Source organism: Octopus bimaculoides, chromosome 7 (genome assembly GCF_046866305.1).
Source record: "Octopus bimaculoides isolate indiv1 chromosome 7, ASM4686630v1, whole genome shotgun sequence".
Taxonomy (NCBI): domain Eukaryota; kingdom Metazoa; phylum Mollusca; class Cephalopoda; order Octopoda; family Octopodidae; genus Octopus; species Octopus bimaculoides.
In genome coordinates, this window is record NC_142934.1 from 36,525,144 (window position 1) to 36,546,418 (window position 21,275).

Consider the following 21,275-nt stretch of genomic DNA (forward strand, 5'->3'; position numbering starts at 1 on the left):
CATACGCGCACACACACACACACACACACACACACACATACACACACACAGACACACACACACACACACACACACACACACACACACACATATATATATATATATATATATATATATGATAATATACGGTAAAACCATATAACTGGAGGAGAGCTTACTTTACAGATAGAGAAGTGGGTAAATATAAATAGACCTCGTAACGATATCAGCTACCAAATGGTTTCACGGCGAATTGGGGCCCCGAGTGACTTTAGTAAAGTCATTGGGGAGAATCCCGAGCCGATTATCGTGGTCTATATATATATATATATTTAGGAGAGTGGGTTATATATCTTTAGATATACACCTAACTTTCCTACATTAAATTGGAAGAGAACTGAACGCAGAAACTCCAAACTGATCAACAACAAATATTTATTGTTCGGTGGAAAATAAAACAGCTTCTAATTGTCCGGTTTTAGAGTAGCCTGAAATGTAGATGTACGGTTCTTCGAGCTGGTGTCGTTATAGAGACAACTTGGTTCAACCACACTCAATTGGGAGAGCTTGCTTAGACGTCTTGCTTGGTCGCTGTCTGGCTTGGTAAGAGACAGTCTAATAGCGGGAACGCTTTGATGTTGAAACCCACGCATGCGTGGTCAAGGATTCAGCAATGGCGTCGGCCTTTTGGCGCCAATGTGACGTCACTACATATATGGCGATCCTTCGGTACAAGTTCTCTAAATGCCCGTAAAGAAAGAGGGAAAGGGCGTTAGTCAGCAGGTAGCAGACAGCAATCACTCGCTCTCTCTCTCTCTTAAAAACACATGTCACTTATCACTCGCTTTCTCTCTCTCTAGAGAGAGAGGTGTATGCTGAGAAACTAAAAGAAGCCCGTCGTATATATGTATGTGTGTGTATATGTTTGTGTGTCTGTGTTCCCCCCCCCCCCAACATCGCTTGACAACAGATGGTGGTGTGTTTACGTCCCCGTAACCTAGCGGTTCGGCAACAAAGACCGATAGAATAAGTACTAGGGTCGATTTGCTCGACTAAAGGCGGTGCTCCAGCATGGCCGCAGTCAAATGAATGAAACAAGTAAAAGAGTAAGAGAGTAAAGAGTATGTTTATTTAAAGTCTTTATGTTTATTTTTTAAAGGTTTGTAGAAAATGAAAGTGGTCGAAATTACAGACAAATTTCTTATAATGAACGAACAGTATAAAATGAGTAACTAAAACCGATCGGTATTTATAGTTTTTTTATAACCATTTCTCTTATTTCTGTAAAATACTGTTACGAACGCCCGCACGCGAAGCACCTCGAACCGAAGAGAGAACGCGCGCGCGCGAACGTCGACGCTCAGTGAGAGAGAGAGAGAGAGAGAGAGAGAGAGAGAGAAAGCGAGTGATTGCTGTCTGCTACCTGCTGACTAACGCCCTTTCCCTCATCGCCAGTATAGATTTAGACATCGGAGAAAGTTACATAGTAACTGAAGGTTCGAGAGTTTCGTGCAGAGGCACTTATCAAACTAATTAAATCAACGTTTTCTATATAAAACGAAAAAGCAGGACAGTATCGGAAACAGATATGACGCAGATACTATTTTATATATAGGCAGGAAGACTTTTGGTTAATAATATGACAGAATTAAGGCAAGATAAAAAATGAAAGCCGTCAATATATAAGGTATTCTGCCTAAACTACGTCTTTAAGATACGATGTGTTAGTAGTAACGCAAAAAGGAAACTATTTCCTAAGGAACTCAAGCAGATAGAGAGGAATAAAGACAAAAGGAAAGTAAAGATTTAATGAAAAAGTGAATCAGGTTGGAGTTGAAAAAAAAGGCACTTACCCAGGCAGTGGTCAAGCAAATAATGGTATGGAGTATTAAATGGTCGTTTTGTATTGAAAGAATTTTGAAGGGGTTTTATTTTTAGACTGGGGTCAAACGGTCGAATCCAGTCAACCGTGTTTTAAGTCTTTAGCAACACCAATTACAAAGAATTTGGGAGTGGATCTGAAAGATGGAGAGAAGTATTGACAGACAGAAACTGGGTGGGAGCTGTCTTCAAGAATTCAAGTAATGCTATATATTCAAAATTAACCATACATGATGGTTTTATTGTTGTTATTGTTGCTGCTACTGTTGTTATTGTCACTTATTTTTTTGTATTTTGACGCTACTTTCCTTCAGAAATTAGTGGTCCTAAACTCTCTAGGGAATTTTATGCCAGCTTCATCACTTTTATTTATTTATTTATTTTTTTTTTCTTTGTTTTGAAACGAGATCGAACTTAAGCATTTTATACCAATAGATTTTAGACACTTTTTTTCTGAAACTGGTAAGATTATGTAGGGGGTGCAAATTTTGATCTTGCACCCCCTGAAAATTCTAGGGGGTGCAGGTGCACCCGCTGCACCCCCTGTTCCCGGGCCCTTGTATATATATGTATATATGTATCGTTGTATTTGGGGATGGTCATGTTGCCAGTTTAGCCAATAAATATATATATATAGAGACAGACACAGCTCATATATATCTAACCCTTACGACCTTTAAGATCTCTGTATCTATATCTATTTATCACTTTATCTTCTTCTTCTACATTTAGATTTTTTCTCACCACCCTTCACCAACCCATCTAAATAGCTTAGATGTAGCTTACTTGACTATCCAGACTTTCTCTTATTGTTTCTTAGATTACCCGCCCCACCGATTTGACTCCTTTTATGTTTTATTTTATTTTTATTTTATTTTTATTTTAAGTTTATTTTTATTTTTACATGAATATCTGTGTATTTCTTTTTCTTTTCTTTTCTGCTCAGGATTTTATATTCCCGTTTTATTTTATATTGTTATTTCGTTTTGTCATTTTATTGTATTGTTCTTAACCACCAACTTAACACTACACACTGAATCGTGGCAAGGTATGGACGGTTTTCGGAGTACCGAGGAAATTATGTGTAAATGGAGAATTATACGAGGTATAGTACAATGCAAAATACCGAAAGGAACTTCACCTCTTATATCGCACCTTTCTTCCTCCTTTAACGCCGATGTGATATAATTTCTTGGGAGAGAAATATTTTTACGGCTGAAGATAGCTTTGTATTGTAAATAATACACTGATATAAAGCTTGAAACACGTGTACCGCAGAATCCTTTGTGTTTTTGTTGTTATTTTTTGGATTTACAATTTATTCTTACACCTCAACCACGAGCTGGCATACACAGGTGCTTACAATTGTCAAGTGTTGCCTCTAACTTTTACTTTACCTATGTATATATATATATATATATAGGTGTGTGTGTATGTGAGTGTGTGTTTGTTTATACTATTCCTTCTTTACTAAATGTAGTAGTTATAATTTATATTTATTGATTGTGTATTTATTGGTACGTTAATATTTTAGTGAGTTTAAGGATTTAATATTATAATGACACTATGATTTGTATAAGATTAATAATATAAATATTTTAATTAAATCAATAATAGTATTTTAGCTTATTTCATATATATTATTTAAGTTATGTTTCTTAGTCTTATTATTTAGAATTTAGAATTACTTAGAATTTAACGTTCATTAAAATGTTTTACAATATAGCTAATTGTTTTATTACGATGTAAGTTATATAAAGTTTAAATCTTTCATTCATGATTTTATATATATATATATATATGTTTGTACGACTTTCTGCTTTCTTTCCTCTTTTCTTTTTTTCATTCCCCTCTTTACTTTCTTCTGTTATCTTCCTTGTACCTTTCCCCTCTCATGCTCTCTCTCTAGTTCCTTCCCTATTTCTTCAATCCTTCTGCTCCCTACCTCTCTCTGTTCCTCCCACGTAACAGGTGCTCGGCCAAGCATGATCTTTCTTTCTTGGCCTGACCGCCGCTCGCACAACACCTTATTTTTCCTGTCTCCTGACTTTCATCTATGCTTGTTGCCGTAAGGCTTCCACTTCACACACCAGCTTAACGTAACTTGCCCTTTTAGTCGATAGACACCTGTTGTTATTCTTGTTGTTTGTATTTGTAATCGTGTAACATTTTCTCCATTTTCTCGGGGTTTTTTTGTCCATGTTGTCGCACATATTCGCCCGCATTCTTCCAAAAATTTAATGCTCATAGCTTAGATTTTTGGGGCCTACCAATTTTGAACAGTCTCAAGTGTAACAGGCCAAAACTATAGTGATAATTGGAAGCTTGAATGATGAATAGAAAGCCACGAATATTCCGTCCTGGTTTTCCTATTCATTCTTGTATCGTTTATCTGTCTGTATGTTTCCATTGTCATCCATTACATTCTTGTTCCGTTTATGGATTTATATATATATATATATATATATATATATATATATATATATATATATACATATGTATGTATGTATGTATGTATGTATGTATGTATGCGTGTATGTATGTATATATATATATATATATATATATATATATATACTTTTTACTTGCTGTTAACTGTTTTACTTGTTTCAGTCATGTGACTATGGCCATGCTGGAGCACCGCCTTTAGTCGAGCAAATCGATCCCAGAATTGTAAGCCTAGTACTTATTCTATCGGTCTCTTTTGCTGGACCGCTAAGATATGGGGACGTTAACACACCAGCATCGGTTGTCAAGCGATGTTGGGGGGGGGGACAAAAACAGACACACAAATATATACACACATACATATATGTATACATATATACGACGAGCTTTCAGTTTCCGTCTACCAAATCCACTCACAAGGCTTTGGCTGGCCCGAGGCTATAGTAGAAGACACTTGCCCAAGGTGCCTCGCAGTGAGACTGAACCCGGAACCATGTGGTTCGTAAGCAAGCTACTTACCACACAGCCACTCCTACGCCTATATATATATATATATATATATATATATATATATATATATATATATATATATATATATATATATATATATATATATATATATATATATATATATATATATATATATATATATATATATATATATATATATATATATATATATATATATATATATATATATATATATATATATATATATATACATGTATATATATACACATTTGTGTTTGTTCCCTTACCATCGCTTGACAATTGATGTTGGTGTGTTTACATCCGCATAACTTGGCGGTTCAGCAAAAAGATCAATAGAATAAATACTAGACTTTCAAAGAATAAGTCCTGGGATTAGTTTGTTCAACTAAAGACAATGCTCTAGCATGGCTGCAGTCAAATGACTGAAAGAAGTAAAAAGAATTTTAAAAATATATAATAATAATAATAATAATAATAATAATAATAATAATAATAATAATAATAATGATAATAATAATAATAAACATAATAATAATAAACAAATGTTACGGGAAAACAGTCAGCCACCACAGATGTTACGGGAAAACAGTCAGCCACCTTTTATATATGGATGGCCTAAAATTATACGCTAAAAAGGACAAAGAGCTAGAAACACTACTACAGACAGTACATGGCTTTACCAAGGAAATAGATATGAAATTCGGATTAGAAAAATGTGTCAAAGCAACCCTGAAAAGAGGAAAATTAGTTAAAAGTAGCAACATCACACTAGATAAAGCCAATGAAATAAGAGAACTAGACGAAAGCCAGCCATACAAATATTTAGGAGTCAATGAACTAGATAGGATACAACACACACAAATGAAAGAAAAAATAAAGAAAGAGTACTATAGACGAGTTAGATCAATACTAAAAACAGAACTCAATGCTAAAAACAAGATAATAGGTATTAACACTTTAGCTGTCCCAGGTATAAGCTACAGCTACAATATCCTTAACTGGACACTAAATGAACTATCTAAAATAGATAGGAAAACAAGAAAAATAATGACAGGATATAGGATGCACCACCCAAAATCTGACATAGAAAGGCTATATATACAACGCACAGAAGGTGGCAAGGGTCTTATACAGCTGGAAAGCTATTATAAAATAACCACCATAGGACTGCAAAAACACCTACTCCAGAAGCAAGGAAAACTAATACAAATAGCCACAAAACACGAGCAAAACAAAAAACTGTTTTCAGTATTTAAGGAAGCTGACAAATACAAACAAGAAATCATACTACCTAACAAATACGAAGAAGAAGAAGAAGAAGAAGAAGAAGAAGAAACAACAAAAGCTATAAAACAAATGAAATCCAAACTAAAACTAGAACAGCAACGGACCATGATAAAACGTGGGCTAAACTAAATGCAAAAGAAATAGACAGAGAAAAATCCCAGCAATGGTTGAGAAGCTCAGGACTCAAATCAGAGACTGAAGGATTTTTAATTGCTGCACAAGACCAAAGCCTCCCCACCAGAAATTATCAAAAACATATAATAAAAAGAAACATAACAAGTAACTGTAGAATATGTGGAGATGGACAAGAAACAATAAATCATATTATCTCTGGCTGCCCAGTCCTGGCTAAGAAGGAATATATTCACAGACACAACAGAGCTGGGACCTATATACACTGGAAGCTATGCCAATACTATGGAATAACAACAGAAAAAAGATGGTATAAACACACGCCAGAAAAGGTCACAGAAAACGAGAAAGCAACCATACTCTGGGATGTACCAATACACACAGATAGAGAAATTAAGGCAAATAGACCAGATATAGTTGTCAAAGATCATGAAGAAAAAAATGCTTTCTAATTGATGTATCAATACCAGCAGATGACAACGCTTCCCTAAAAGAAATGGAAAAACTTTCAAAATACAAAGACCTGGAAATAGAGGTAACTCGAATGTGGAATCTAAAAACAGAAACAATTCCTATCATAGTAGATGCCTTAGGTATAATAAAAAAATATTCAGACAAATACATAACAAAAACACCAGTACTTACAAACATATATAACATACAGAAAATTGCACTACTGGGCACTGCACACATCCTACGCCAAACACTTTCAATACAGTGACCATAAGAGCATCACAGCACATACCCAAGGCACACAGAGCTGCGCTCGGTAGTGAAGTGAAAGCACGTTATAAAAATAAAACTACTGAACAATAATAATAATAATAATAATAATAATAATAATAATAATAATAATAATAATAATAATAATAATAATAAAAAAGTGACAACAAAAGAATGAGACGTCAATATTAGGTAAATAGAGGATTATTTATATGTATAGTTTTGGACAATCAGTAAGTTGTCATTATAGTACTCAGAGTTTCAAATGCCGGAAGGAAGTGCTACCATGCATTCTTGTCGGTTATTAATGGCAGTAGGGTTTTTTTTATAGCATCTACTGCCATTAATAGCCGACGAGAATGCATCGTAGCTCTTCACTCTGGTATTTGAAACTCTGAGTACTATAATGATAACTTACTGATTGTTCAAAACTATACATACATACATACATATATATATATATATATATATATATATATAGAAAAAAATTAAGGTACTCAGAAATCTGGATGTTTGTACATTTACAGATTTTTATTAATGTCATATTAAATAAAGCGCTTTTCACCTAGTCGTGTATGATTTTCAAATTGTTTTGAGAAGACCTTGCGGGGGGTCTCTTTATATAGTTTTATTGAGTGTGTAGGGGTGGAGAGAGAGATATATAGGATAGTAAGAGAGGGTGAGGAAAAGTGAGAGAGAGAGAGTGTGTGTGTGAGTGTGTGTTTTTTGTGTTGGTGTGTGTGTCTGTGTGTGTGCGTGTGTGTGTCGATGGGAAAGAGAAAAGAAGAAAATGGGGTTCATAGCTGGTTAGTTCTTTTCAATGATAAGTTTATTTTTAGCCATTTAAAGGAATGGCAAAAGCAGGTGTGATTGTTTTGAAGATGTTTTTCAAAAGGAATCTTTGGTGTCATTGTCTAGTAGGAGAGTGTGGGTGCGTTTTTGTGTGTGTGGGGGGGTATGTGTGCATGTGTGTCTGTGTGCGTGCGTGCGTGTGTGTGTGCCTGTGTATTTGAAAGGTGTGTCAGTGGGAAGAGGAGGGAAGAGGAAGATTCTGTTTACAGTTTACAGTTGGTCAGTTCCTGCTGTGACAAGTTCATTCTTGGCTTTTTAAAAAAATTATAATAAAAAAAAGGCGAGACCAGATGGTATTCTTTGGTATCATTGTCCAGTGGTAGAGAGAGTGCGTGTGTGTGTGTGTGTGTGTGTGTGTGTGTGTGTGTGTGTGTGTGTGCGTGTGTGTGTGTGTGTCTGAAAGGCGTGTAAAAGGGAAGGAAGGAATTGGGATTATATGTATACAGCTGGTTAGTTAAAAAAAAGTTAGGAGAGAAATATGAGAACCTAGGTAACTGAGTTCAATTCTAGTTGGTGCAAAAATGTCCCACTATCTGGGTTTCTTGTCGTTTTTTAGGGCCTGTTGTTCCAAAGTTGAAGATCCTAGATGGGTTGTGATCTTCATGTTTCAGCCATTCAGTTTTGGTGAGAATTTTGCTATGAAGTATTTCTCCATATTTTTCCTGAAGGAGGTATCGTTTCTTGAGCATTTATAGAAGGGAAAGATCTTAAATTTTCCTTCCCCACATGTTCCTAGTTGTTCACTCAGTGGAATTTTCCGTAGTTCCTCCTGTCGGACATGTTGTCGGTGAATTCTGGCTCGTTGACATAAGGAATTTCCAGTTTCACCTATATAATTCTCCTTGCATGTGGGGCAGGTTATGCAGTATATTACATTCTGCGTCTTGCAGTTCATGTCTGCATTTACTTTGAATGTGTGACCACTCTTAAATTTTATCTGTTTGTTCCCCTCTATATATTTGTAGATGGGGTTGCTGCAGGTTCCACATCTACCATCTCCACACCCTTTTACGTAGAATTCGGTTTTATTCTCTGCTGAGAATTTCGCTCTTGTTATGTGTTTCTTTAAGTTTTTTTCTTGGCGTTTACTGTTTTTTATGCAATGTTTGTTTAGTAGGTTTTCCATTTTGGGGCTTTGTTGGATTATTGGTAGGTTTGAGTGTATAATGTGAAACATGTTGGTGATTGTAGGGTTGTGTGTGTTAATGAAAGGGATGATGTTTTCTTTGTTTTTCTTTTTTGGTGTTCTGAGTTGTGTGATGTTCAGTTTTGTTGCTCTTTCGATTCCGTTTTCTATTAAGGTGAGTGGGTATTCTTGTTCTAGTAGGAAGTTTTTAAGTTCCTCTAGCCTTATGTGGCGTGTCTGTGAGTCGGTCACTATGCTACATATGCGTCTTGCCATACTATATGGAATGTTTCTCTTTATGTAGGATGGGTGGCAGGAGTAGAAATTTAAATATTGGTGTGTGTCGGTTTTTTTGTAGTGGATGTCTGTTGTAACGATGGAGTTGTGTATCTTGATGTTGATGTCTAGGAAGGGGAGTTCGTTGTAGTTGGTATCTATTGTGAAGTGGATAGATGGGTGCAGTGTGTTGATGATGTTGTGGAATGTTCGTAGATCTTCTGATCTGTTCCAAAAGATGAAACAGTCATCGAGGTAGCGTTTCCACTTTTTCTTGACGTCTTCTCTGAAGTTGTGTTCGAAGGTGTTCCCTATTTCATCGTATAGCTTGTTCTCAAGGAAACCCATCACTAGGTTGGCATATGAAGGTGCGAATTTCGTACCCATCGCCGTGCCCTTTATCTGTCGGTATGGTTTGTTGTTAAATGAGAATGTGTTCTCTTCAAGTATTAATTGGGTGGCTTTGGTGATAAAGTCTGTTTTGAAACGTTTATCTATGAGTTCCCTATATTTCTCTACCCAGTATTTTATCACTTCCAGACCAAGGGTGTGTGGTATGTTTGTGTATAAGTTCGTGACATCGAAGCTTGCAAGTATGGTGTTTTCTGGAACCGTATTTGGAATGTGTGTGAGGAAGTCTATGTCATCCCTTATGTAGCTTGGTATCAGTGGGCATAAAGGTTTGAGGAGTATATCTATGAAGTGGCTTAGTTGCTGTGTTGGCGCTTGGGGCCCTGCAACTATGGGTCTCATTGTAAGGTCTGCAGGTCTTTGTATTCTTATATAGTGGTTCCTCTGTTCATTTATGGCTCCCTGTATTTCCGAGCTTTTATGGATTTTGGGTAATCCATAAAAATTGCTTTCTTTGGTTCTTGAGTTGCATAAACAGTCTTTCTCCTTGTCTGTAAAGGAATCTTGGTATTCATTGATCAATGTTCCAATTTTTTTTATTGTTGCTTTCTCCGGTTGTGTTGATTCCTCTTTGTAGTATGTCTGGTTATTAAGTATCTCCAGTATCTTTTCTTTGTAGTAATCTGTATCCACAATTACTATTGCTCCACCTTTGTCAGCTTCTTTTAAAATGATCGACTTGTCATTTTTTAGTGTTTGTAAGGCTTGTTTTTCTCCTCTGCAGAGGTTCTGTTTGCATTTATGTGTGTTGAGAGGGAATTTGGAGATTGTCTCTATGTATGTGTCTAGGTGTTTGTCACATCCCTTGTGGGGGGTGAAATGGGAATTTTTTTCTTATGATTGAGTTATCTTCTGTTCCCTTATTTTCAAAGAATTCCATAAGGCGGAGGCGGCGGCTAAAGTTGTCTATATCAGTTTTTAGTTCTATGAGATTTGGTGTGGGTGTGGGTGTAAATTTGAGGCCTTTTAATAGTAGGTTCATTTCATTTTTGCTAAGTTCTCTTTTAGATAGGTTTATTATTTTGAGGTCTATGTGTTTCGTGTGTACATTTGTAATCTTTGGTGTGTTGGGTCTGGAGTATTGTTGAAGTATCCTTTCTCTAAAAAAAGGGGTTGTGTTGTTGCGTCTCCAAATTCCATTTTCAGGTTTTAGGTTTTCTTGTAGAGGCAGGGGTGGTCTATATGGTTTGCATGTGTTGTCTTGTCTACGGTAGTTGTTGTCTTCCCATCTTCTGTGTTTGTTGGGCCTATTTCCATTCCTGGGGTTCAGGTTTTCTTGAGGGTAGTTGAATGGTTCAGATTGTGTGTTTGTATTGTTTTGATGGTGGTGGTTGTTTTTTATCCATCTTGCAAAGTTGTGGGGTCGTATGAGGTTGGTGTTTGTATGGTTTGGATATCCTCGATTTTTATTGTAGGTTATGTGTTGATTTTTATCTACTTGTCTATTGTTCCATGTGTGTATCCATTTAGGGTATCCAGCGTTATGTGTTGGTGGTTGTTCATGTTCTGTTTGTTCTCTCCAAGTGTTATAGGTTGTAGGTTGTATGTGTCTTGTTTGTCTTGCATATTTTGTGTGTCTGTTTATTGGGGGGTTTGGCAGTGCAAGGAGTGGGATTTTGGTTTGTGTTTGGTAGGGTTTATGTGGGTGTCTGGGGGTCCAATAGGTTTGTGATTTTGGTTTGTTGTATCTTTTCATTTGTTTTGGTGGTTTTGTTTTCATAATGGATTTTTCCCCATAGTTCCTTTCGTAGTTTGAGAACCATTCCTGTTGTTTGGTTCACATAATTCTGGATCTTTCCTCTTCTCGTTTAGTATCCTCTTTCCATAATTGGTGTAGTTTTTCTTTGTTTTGGTTATTATTCCTCTCTGTTATTTCAGCCATTATGACGGCATCAATTGTTTTAATCATATCTTCCTGATTTAAGCTTCGTGTTTGTAGAAGGGAAATTTCTGTTTCTAGTCGGCATAGAGCTAGATTTGCACATATTGTTGTTTCTTCCAGTGTTTCACCCCTTATTTCTTTGATAAGGAATTTTCTAGGGAGTATTGGGTTCTTCTTGTCCCGCCAGTTTTGGTATATGTCGGCTATGTTCTTACAACGAATGATTTTCCAATAAGCATGTTTGCGTTGGTTTAGAAGTTTGTTCCAGTCTTGGAGCTTTGAAGGTTTTTCTTGATGTGTGTCAGTTTTTGTTTTTCCTCCATTTGTTTTTCTTTTTTGATTGGGGTGGTCCCGCCAAGAGATTTGTGTTGTCAGTTATGATTGCTTGATTATTTTTAGGGAGAATATCTTGTGTTTGGATCGTATTTATAAGGAAGTCAAAATTTGCGAAGACTGTATCAATTTTTGAAAGGAGTAAATTTAACTTACTGCAGGTTTCTGTGAGTAGATCTTCCATACTTCTGGTATTTTCCTGCTGCAAGTGTGATTCTGTCTTATTGATTTTGATGTTGCATATTTTGCAGATTTGTGTTAGGTCTTCTGCGTGTTTGGTATTAGCCCGTTGCGGGTCTAATTCTGTTCCATTCTCTTCGATGTTGTGTATTTCTGTGACGTTTTCTGTATTCTTGGTATCCTTTGTTCGTAGGTCTGGTACTGATGCATCCATTCTGATGTCTTGTACATCCAAGTAAATATATATATATATATATATATATATATATATATACATACATACATATATATATATATATATATATATATATATACAAATTTAGTAAATGGAGTAAAACGAATATGTTAAATGAATTCTTTTATTTCCAACATATGTTTCGAAGATTACAAATTGTACCTTCCAAAGGAATAGGTGATGTTGATAAGGATGTAATCTGCTCTTCATGGAAATACATAGGAACGGAGTTAATTATTAACTTAGAGAAAATAAATACATATAATAAATAAATATATATATATATATATATATATATATATATATATATATATATATATATAAATGGAGTTAAACGCAGGTGTTACCCCTCATCTTTCTATAGGCTACCTTTGACGTTATATCCGCTAACATTTAAAAAAGAACTTAGTAGCGTTCAATTAATTACTATGCATCTCAATCATATTGTGTTAAAATGTATTATTGACGTGTTTCATATCTTCATTTCCCTGAAGAGAAGGTTACATTGTTTTACACCATTTTATACCTTTGGAATAATACCAGTGATATCTTCGAAACATGTGTTGGAAGTAAAAGAATTTGAATAACACCTGTGTTTAACTCCGTTTATTTATTTAGATATATTATACAACATATTTCACGTAAACCCGGAGTTTTTACCTTTAAAAACAAGAAGTTACACCCTTTTTACTTGAAAATAAAAATTGTCTTATTATTGATGACAATACAAATAACTACCAAACTATTAATAACACCAACGCAACCAATGATCATGCACATGTTAATGAACATATTAATACTTCAACTGCTAACATAGTTGATAAGATAAATCTTCCTAGCTCAAACAATATCAATTGCATATGTAATAATACAACCAACAATATTGATGTAACTAATTTAGATACTTGTATCAATAATCAACATAGCAATATATATATATAGCTAATAAGCCCCTTAATTGCAATTGTAGAATTAAAGCCCAGTGTTCGGTATCTGGCCGTTGTTTAATCCGTAATGTAGTCTATAAATGTACAGTAACTACTCCAACTAATAATTTCATTTATGTTGGTTGCACAATCAACCTTAAACAACGATTATATAATCATTTTTCTTCATTTAGACTTAAACATACAGCCAATAGCACATCATTATCTAATAAAATTTGGGAATTGAAGGAAAATGGTATCGATTTTAATCTTAAATGGGAAATCGTCAGGAGAGCACAACCTTATAGAAATAGTAGATATAGCTGTGGATTGTGCTCTATGGAAATTTACGAAATTCTTAAACTTAAGGATAATCCTAATCTAATTAACAATAGATCTGACCTTAGGGTTCTATGTGTGCATTGTTACTCCCGCACCTTGAAATATTTTAAAAAGTAAATATTTTTAAAAAAGTAAATCTTGCTAATTTTTAATTTAGTTTCTCTCATTTCTCTGACTAATAACTATTTTATTTGAGTTATAACTTTTAATATAAACTTAGAATACATTTTAACCTTTCCCAACCCACTGATAGTATTCCTACATTTTCTCTAGGTAATTCTGAGTCCCTTCTACCTATTACTTTTTCAAAAACCTTAGCTTTAATTCTCTTAATTTAGTCCTGTTTTTCTAACTTTATTCCTCTCCCTTTTTTCCTCTTCTTTCTTCCCTCCTTTCTTTCTGTTCAGGTTTTGGCCATTAAAATTATGGTTTTACTCATAAATGATACTACCCCACATTAATGTATATCTTATTTTAACTAAATATGTTTATCTTGTTCTAATTATTATTGTTCCCTATAGTTTTAAACTTAGTAATTTAGTGTTTCATTGTATTATTCTAATTATACTGTAGAATAGATATATTTCTTTAATACCTTGACCTTAATTCCCTTACCTTAAATTTTTTCCAAATTCTTACCACTCCTTAGAGTATTGTCCTTCTATTTTCTTTTTTTTCCCTCATGCTTGATTTACCCCTAACCTGCTGTCCATCACTACTTAATCTATCTTCCTCTAAATTTGAAATTACTACTATCCCTCCAATTAGATTTTAAATTCTTGTTTGATTCATTAGTCTGTTAAACAGCAGCATAGTCGAGATGGTATGTTTTCTTCTCTTACTCTTGTTTTTTGCAAACATCTTCAAAATGACTTTCTAAAATGAAATTCCATTATGCAAATGAGGAGTACATTTTCATTGTAAATTCTATGTGGTGTTCTCACTACATGAATAAATGGAGCTTGTACGAAACGTACGTACTGCTATAACCTATTGAATTTTTGTTGCTTTTCTTCAAATTTTATTCACCAAATCTCTTGATTTTGTTTTTGGTTTTTACCCTACCAAATTCTGGTGCCTCAAACATTTTAAGTACCACATTTAATCTTTTGATTAAATCTATATTATTATTATATATATATGTATATATATATATGTATATATATATATATATATATATATATATATATATATATATATATATATATATATATATATGTATGTGTGTGTGTGTGTGTGTGTGTGTGTGTGTGTGTGTGTGTGTGTGTGTATATGTATATATCAGAGTAAGCACATAAATGTGAAACAAGGTGGAAAAAATAGTACTCGAATACCAGAGGTAGAATGATATGCTTTATTAAAAAGCAGCAAAAATATCACAAAAACTGTTACTCAGAGTTTCACGTTCCCGTTCGTCAGACAGTTTTGTATAGAATCTAAACAAAACTATACTTTAGTATATATATATATATATATACACACACACAAAAATAAGAGGAATGACCAGCAAAAGTGGATTCCTATATGCTAGAAATAGATGCCGAATCATCTAACCACGAAAAAATATGTTCTCAGTAAAAAATTAGCGACACAACAGACTGTAAAAGGGCAAGACAAATGAAAAAATACTAAATAAAAAATTTTTTACTGAGAACATATTTTTTCGTGGGTAGATGATTCGACATCTATTTCTAGCATATAGGAATCCACTTTTGCTGGTCATTCCTCTTATTTTTGTATGTAATATAATTTTAATCTTCGGATTTTTTTTTAATATGCTAGACCACTAGTTTTAATTGATTAATATCAATTTCTACCCTTATTAATAAATTTATATATATATATATATATATATATATATATATATATATATATATATATATATATATATATATATATATATATTCAGGCATATATATATGTATACATGTAGATAATATATATGTGCACATATACACATGTATACGTACATATTTGTATGTATATATGGCGTACGTATACTTTGGTCTCTAAATAAAAACCATCGTTATAGATCAGCATTTCTCAACCTTTTTCGCGATTTGGCTTCCCTTGGACATTGAAAAAAATTATTTCGGCTCCCTTGTGTTGATGAAAAATTTAATCCAGCTTCCCATGTCTCTGAGATAGACCGGCCGGCCCATGACAAATCTGACAAAAGGGGGGACCCGCAGAACTACCAGCTCACGAACTGCATCTGAAAGTTGGCGCGTCAACCATGCTGCTAAGGAATTTAGATGCTCCAATAATGTGCAAAGGTACGCGGATAATTATCAAAAAATTGTGCTCCCGAGTTCTGTAGGCAACAATCTTGAATGAACCTGTCCGCTAGTTAAGACATACTTATAACTCCCATGTCCCTTACCCACTCCGATACGACCTACAAGTTTAAACAGATGCAATTTCCCATCAAACTCTGCTTTCCCATGACAATCAACAAGGCGCAGGGACAATCAGTGCAAACGGTTGGTTTGAATCTGACAGAACAAGTATTCTCACACGCACAACTGTACGTTGGCTGTCCCCATGGTCTTTCTATTTATGCACCCGAGGGAAGGACGAAGAATGTTGTCTACCAAGAGGCACTCCAATGATAACAACGGCAACTTCAACTGCTCCAATTTCAACTCCGCAATTTTTCATCGCCCTGCCAGCCCACGTAAGTCCAGTCTTACTTTGCTCTCCTTACTAACTCACCATGACATTCTTTTTTTTCTACCAAGATCTGTCGCTCAAACACCACTTCGTATCCACTTCTTCCTCTTTTTTTATGTCTTCGTTTCTCTCTTCGCGTCGTTCTCTGACCGGGTGAAACCGGGCTTAGCTGCTAGTATTTATTTAAACCTTGTACGACTTTATTCTTTCTTTCTATCAGCCCTTTCATGCTTATTCGTTCATTCCACTCTTCGTTCTTTCGTTCCCCCTCTCTCACATTTCCCTGCCTTCTCTTCCTGCTCACTTTCCCTCCTCTTTTCACTTCACTGTGTCCCTGTCATTTTTTCTCGCCTCTCATTAATTCTTCTGTCTCTCTGCCTCTACCCTCTCTCTTCTCTCTCCACATGACTGGTGTTCGGCCAAGCCTAATCTTTCTTTCTTGGTTTGGCCATCGTCCGTGCAACATCTATATTCCTACCTGTGCCTGTGAAATCTTGTATCCCTGCCGTAAGGCTTTATTTCCACACACGCCAGCTTAATTTAATTCATCCTTAGTCGAAAGACACCTGTTTTTATGTCCTGTTATTTGTATTTGTGTATCATTCTCCGTTTTTTTCTGTCCTTGTTTTCGTATACATTCGCTGCTTACTTCCAAGAAATCTAATGCTCTTAGCTTAGTTTTTCCTTGGGGCTGACTAGATTGCAGCAATCTTGGGTATAACCAGCCAAAATTGCAAAGATAATCTGGAACTCGAATGAGGAGAGAAAACTCCGAATGACTCGTCCTTGTTTTCTTTGTATCGTTTGGCTACCTCAATCTCCTTATCCACCCCTTTCTCTGTCAAAAGAATACATATACTACCTAACCTGTCAATGCTTCCTGCTCAGAAGTATTTGAATCTGTCTCTTGTCCGTAAGTAGTCTAGCTGAGGCTCCCCTCCATCATACCTCTTGCACACAACACACATCTGCTCAAGTATTTTATCAATCTCACCAGACATACCTTTCATTACGCCAATGTTGATTCAGGTAGCTCTCAGCTTGTAAACCTAAGAAACATGAAAGGGAAGTTGTGGAGATGTTTTCAGTATCAGGAAAGGTCTTAGTGGTCACTTGCCAGAAGGTAGCAGCTCCTTTGGCTCAGTGTAAGCAAGTACTTGTATAGGTTGCAGCATGAATTACAATGATAATCACAATTTCTTTCAGCCCTGTAAAACCTTCGTGGGTATGCAACAGCTATGGACTTGGGGAGAGCAGATAAATTAAAAGTTTTCAATATTATTATTATCATTTTTATTATTAAGGCAATAATTAGTCTTTGGTAATGTAGAAGTACCTGTGCACATCACAATAGTTCTAAAATTATCACCAGCATCACATTGTAGGCATATTTACATAAACATACATATGTATACATAACATGGACACACACGTATACATACATACATACATACATACATACATACATACATGCATACACACACACACACACACACACACACACACATATGATGATGATGACTCTCCTGTCAAAGATGGCATATGAGCATTCAGCTTTTGTTGAATGACCTGCACAAATGATTTGTTTATAGTGACCAAATGTTTGTGCTACACATTAATTTACTCTCTCCACCAAATCGATGTTGTCTGAACATGTGCACTGTGTACCATATGCCAGGCATCGAAGTGATCACAGAGTAATGTGAGATGAAGTGTTTTGCTCAAGAATACAATGCACCACCTGGTCTAGGAATTGAAATCACTCTGACAAGTTAGACCAAGATTTCTCTCTGGAACTTACAATGAAGAAAAAGAAAAAGAAGCCTATAAATTTGGATGAGCAGGTAGGCAGTGCCCCTGAAATGGGCAAATGTTGAAGACCCCATTCAGAATGATGACGATGACCTAAACTTATCATTGACACAAAGGTAAAAGAAGAAGGTGATTAACTTAGATGAACAAGTTGTGGAGGAAGAAATGGCAGATGATGATGATGATGATGATGATGATGAAATTGGTCGTAGTAAGGCTTGGTATGGTTCTGACCGTGATTACACATATTATGAGTTACTTACAAGAGTGTCTGACATTATAAAAGAGAAGAACCCTAACATGGTTGCTGGAAAGAAGAAATGGTTTGTCATGAAACTGCCACAAGTATTAAGAATCAGCACAAAGAAGACATCTTTTGCCAACTTCTCTGAAATATGCAGATTGCTTTATAAAGAACCTAAGCATGTGTTAGCTTCTCTGTTAGCTGACTTGGGTACAGTGGTTCAATCGATGGTAACACCCAATTAATCATCAAGGGACGTTTCCAACATAAACAGATAAAAACAGTTGTCAGAAAATATATTAAGGAATATGTCACATGCCATACCCACTAGTCTCCAGAGACCTTGCTCCAGAAAAACACGAGGCTGTTCTTACAGTGTGAGACCTGTGGTCCCTGCTGTTCTGTCACAAGCATCAAGTCAGGCTTCCAGGCTGTCACTAGCAAGCGAGCTGCTATCTGAGCCAACAATGCTTAGATTTCATCTCATATTCTTGCCCAAATTTGAAAGCCTGTTATTGCATATGCATATGTGCTTGTGTAGATGATACGCACACCTTTACATATATATGTAGTGTGTATAGGTGTGTTTATATATACATACACACACGCACATACATATGCATAGATACATATATATGCACACATACATACATTGCCAATACACAGACATGTACAGGCATGCATACATACATATACATATGTGTAATTCTTTGAAGGTGGAGAAAAAATATTTAATAAAAAATTTAAAAATTACTTTGTGCTCTTGCTTTTGTTTTATATTTCAAATATTTTTGATTTGAATTATTTCTGATATTTTTTAAATATTGAGAGAACCTAATAGTCTGAAGATATGGTAGATATTTCTGGTCTGTTGATCGTAACGTTGGTGTTCCACCTATGGTTTGCTAGTCATCTATGCTTTTGCATTCTGTGTCTATTTATTGTAGTTGTCTACATATGTATTTGCTGTTATCGGGGATTTAGATATAGCTTGTAATTATTTGATTCCAAAGATATAATCTTCCAGTCGTTAACAATTTTAATATCAGTGAGGACAATGTTATATTAACAGCAGAGTGAGAGATGTGACTATGTATAGCTGGTTGAATGGCCACATAAAGAAGCCTTTGTAGAATATATATATATATATATATATATATATATATATATATATATATATATATATATATATATATATATATATATATATATATATATATATATGTATATCAAAAGGATGTGTTATAATACTATTCTACGGCCATACAAACAATCCAACATACTTCCATCATCAGCTGCCCCACAGATATCATTGAAGTTTCAAAACCTGGGCAGTATCATTCAATCTGGTGGTGTCAACAGCACTAAAATAAGTTGTTTGGGAACAAACAAACCAATGAAACCAGAACTTTCAAACACATTTACCCTATGTATAACCATATCAGTAAATAAATTCAATAAGTAAATTACAACTATTCCTAAATACGTAACTAAACAGTGACAACTCTATTAAGTCATACAAAACTTATAATCCCTACCATCTTCCATAGTATAATATAAAAGTAAAAGCTTAATAACCACATTATTTCAATCAATCAATATATATAGCTGAAGATCTCTGGCCATATTGTGGTCACCACTCTGCGACCAGATATTGTCCTCATGTTTGAGTCCACCAAGCAAGTGGTGCTGCTGGAGCTGACTGTCTCATGTGAAGATCGCTTGGAAGAAGCTTTTGAGAGAAAGCTCTCCAAGTACATGGGTCTAGTCAGTGACTGCCAGTGGGCTGGTTGGAGAGTGAGGTTTCTCCCAGTGGAGTTTGGATGCAGGGATTTCGCAGCCCGTTCCCTGACCAGAGCCTTCAGCAGTTTGGGCAATGAAGGAGTGAGAAGGAGAAAAGCCATCCACAGTACCACCGATGCAGCAGAGAGGGATTCAAGATGGCTGTGGATCAAAAGAGGAGAACCATGGGGTAGCTAGCTGGCCATCTGGACACCAGCGCTAAGGTCACCTGGAGGAGGGTGTATGATGTTGAAAGACCCAAAACACCGGATTATACCAGGCACATCACTGAAGATGTGTCCAGATGCATCAGTCATTGATGTATGTACACAACAATAGGTAGGATTAAGCACTGACTTTAATAAAATTACAATAAAGAGATATATAAACCATTGTGCATTGTATTGGTATTAATAGTAAACGCATACATACATACATACATACATACGTATATATATATATATATACACACACACACACACACACACACACACACACACACACACACACACACACACACACACACACACACACACACATATATATATACATATATAGGCGCAGGAGTAGCTGTGTGGTAAGTAGCTTACTTATCAACCTTGGGCAAGTGTTTTCTACTATAGCATCAGGCCAACCAAAGCCTTGTGAGTGGATTTGGTAGATGGAAAACACAAAAGAAACCCGTCGTATATATGTATATATATATATATATATATATATATATATATATATATATATATATATATATATATATATATATATATATATATGTGTGTGTGTGTGTGTGTGTGTGTATCTGTTTGTGTGTCTGTGTTTGTCCACCCCAACATCGCTTGACAACCGATGCTGGTGTGTTTACATCTCCCGTAACTTAGCGCTTCGGCAAAAGAGGCCGATAGAATAAGTACTAGACTTACAAAGAATAAATCCTGGGGTCGATTTGCTCAACTAAAGGTAGTGCTCCAGCATAGCCGCAGTCAAATGACTGAAACAAGTAAAAGAGTAAAAGAGTAATATATATATACATGCATGATGGCTGCCCCCTCATTATCGAGTATGGACATTGCACGAGGCTTAACTGTTATTGGTGCTGTAATCAAATGTGACTTTTTAGCGCAGCTAAAGATCTACAATGTCTTGTACAGAATTGGCAGCTAAAACCGTTACCGGCATTAGCCGGCTGTAGTTGTAACTGGGCTTCATGTACCTTTGCATGTCATTTAAGTCCTCCCACCAAATTACACTCTCTTCTACATATC

The 21,275-nt window shown here is 35.4% G+C and overlaps 1 pseudogene; it reads left to right on the forward strand.

Annotated features, from left to right (window-relative positions):
• The first annotated feature begins 17,673 nt into the window (after positions 1–17,673).
• On the forward strand, positions 17,674–18,694 carry LOC149134660 (eukaryotic translation initiation factor 2 subunit 2-like; annotated as a pseudogene).
• The last annotated feature ends 2,581 nt before the right edge of the window (positions 18,695–21,275 follow it).